Genomic DNA, 2,779 nt, shown 5'->3' on the forward strand with positions numbered 1-2,779 from the left:
ATCCGGGATCTCCTACATCCCTTCCAAGTGGATGACAGTGGTAGCCGGGCACCATCTAGTTCTTCTGGTCTCATAGTTGTATAAGATGCAGATTGGATGGTGTACCAGTCACTAGGACTGATTTTTTCCACTCCTTATTTCTTAAATTGTTTTTATCTTTGTGGGTAAGGTGGGTCTTTTATAGGCAGCATATTAATAGGTCTTCTTTTCTTATCCAGTCTGCCACTCTCTTTGTCTTGATTGGTGCATTTAGTCCATTCACATTGAGTGTAATTAGTGATAGGTATGAATTGATTGTTGTAATTCTATTTTGTTTTTTTTTTTGTCATGTTGTTGGAGTTTCCTTGGTCCATATACTTTTCTGTGCTGAGTTCATTTTGTTGTCAAGTGTTTCTTCTTTTTCCTTCTTTACTGTTGATTTTGTGCTTACTAAACCCATATGCTTTCCTTCCTTCTGGATTTGCTTAGGGGGATTGTTAATTTTCTCTGTGGTTACCTTGGAGTGAATTCTTGTCTCTATACTTTGGAACAGTCTGTTCTAACAGACAATGTTCTAACAGGAACATTGTCCTGTTTTTCTCTCCATCTGAAAGTTTGTACCTAGAATTTTTATTCCCTCCATTTGATTAGTATTTGTTGTGTGCAGATTGTCTTCCTTGATTTTTAGTGTACAATGTTTTAGGTTCTTATTTTGAGTGACTACTTCTGATTTGGTTTTAGTGTTGATGTCATGCATCCTGATTTTGTTGTTCTCTGTTGTGGGTCCTCTATTAGAAGGACTTCCTAAAACATTTCTTGTAGGGTTGGTCTGGTTTTCACAAAATCCCTTAATTTGTGTTTGAGAATATCTTGATTCCATCTTCATATTTGATGGACAATTTGGCTGGATATAGGATTCTTGGTTGGAAATTCTTTCCCTTCAGCGTTTTATATATGCTATCCCATTGCCTTCTTGCCTGCATGGTTTCTGCTGAGTAATCAGAGCTTAGCCTAACTGTTTGCTTATTACAAGTAATATTTCTTTTGTCCCAGGTAGCTTGCAAGATTTTTTCTTTGTCTTTGGTTTTGGAGAGTTTGATTATGATATGCCTCAGTGTTTTTCTCTTGGGATCTATTCTGTATTCTTTGAGCTTCTTGGACAAGTATCTTTCCTTCCTTCATGATATGGTGGAAATTTTCTGTTAGTAAGTCTTTCACAATTTTCTCAGTTTTTTTTTTTTTTTGCCTCTTGTTCTGGAATTCCAATGAGGTTTATGTTTCTTTTCATGTCATCCCATATAAGTCTTAGGTTCTCTTCATTTCTCTTAAATCCTTGTTCTGATTTTTCTTCATACAGGCTGGTGTCCAGGGATTTATCTTCTAGTTGGGAAATGCATTCTTCAGCCAGTTCTAGCCTATTCTTTTGTGCTTCCACTGTGTTGTGTAATTCTGTAATTTTGGTATTCTTCTTCTGGATTTCTAACTGCTGTTTTTTTTTATGAGTTCTAATTGTGTATTAATCTTGTTATTTTGTTCTTGAATGGTTTTCCTGAATTCTTCCAGGGTACTGTCTGTGTTCTTCTTGATTGTGTTTGGAGTTTCCTTAGGCTCTTGTAGAGTTCTATAAACTTATCTTCTACATTCTTTCTCTGATAATTCTATTGCCTCCTCTTCTTCCATGTTTAATGAAACTTTTGTTTTGGATTTTACTACTGTTGTCTTAGCCTGTATTTTTGTTTTATTTGAGGTTGCCTGTTATTTCCTAGACATTTTGGGGTTGTCTCTTTAACTTTAGTTATGTATTGATTTGTTTTGTCTTGGTTTTATGATTTAATATTTTTGGAAATGAGGAGCTGGTATATTTTATTTCTTTGGTTATTAATTTAGGTATGCTAGGTTGCTCTGCTTGGTTTTCTTTGTGATGAAGTGTGGAATGTGGATGCAGGTGTCTGTCTTGAAGCAAGTTTAGGATTTGAGTTTATGGTGCCTTAATGTGGTTTTTGTACTGGATGAAGCAGAGGAGAGGCAGGGAAAGGGGGAAAAAAAAATCCCCAAGGTGCCAGGAGCCGTTTCCAGGGCATTATGTGGGCTGCTAATGATAATGTTATACTGTTACTCACAGGCCCACAGCTCATGTTCAGCAAAGACTCCAATTGCTAGGGGCCACCACTTTCCACAAAGTTTAGACAGCTGCAAAAACCCCACTCTCCAGGCCCCTCTGTGCCAAAAAGCTGACCTAGGATAACTGCATGGTCCATGACACGAGTTTTTCCAAGGCCCACCCACTTGAGGCATTATTCTCCTCTGTGCTCCTGATTCAGTGGCACCTGGAGCCGCTCCCTCCCAGCAGTCCCAGGATTACCAATAAAAGCAGGTGCTGAAGGTAGATCTGTGGAGTGGCCACAGGTCCCCTGGTGCATTCTTTCCACTATCCAAGGGAGCCCTCTGATGCCCTGTCTCGCCAGCCAGTAGGTGCTCTGCAGGGCAGGTTTACCTGTTTTATTATTTATTTTTTTTTTCTAGGTAATTGCACTGGCCCTTTCTCCTTTCTAATCCTCCTCCCCTGAATTTGGCATATCTTGACTTAATGAGCTGTTCAGAGCACCAGAATCCCTGCTTCAAACTGCTGCACCTAGTTTTCAGGCACTGAGATGCTAGAGGGAACTAACATGTGTGCTACAGTAAACACGCCATCTTCTAGATCCCTCATGGACTTGTTTTAATTGTTTTGAACTTCAACTTGAACTTGCATATGAGTAGTTGATGGTCTGTTCCACAATCAGATCAGTATTTTTATTGC

Source organism: Orycteropus afer, unplaced genomic scaffold (genome assembly GCF_000298275.1).
Source record: "Orycteropus afer afer isolate SDZICR_OR568_19922 unplaced genomic scaffold, OryAfe1.0 scaffold00096, whole genome shotgun sequence".
Lineage (NCBI taxonomy): Eukaryota > Metazoa > Chordata > Mammalia > Tubulidentata > Orycteropodidae > Orycteropus > Orycteropus afer.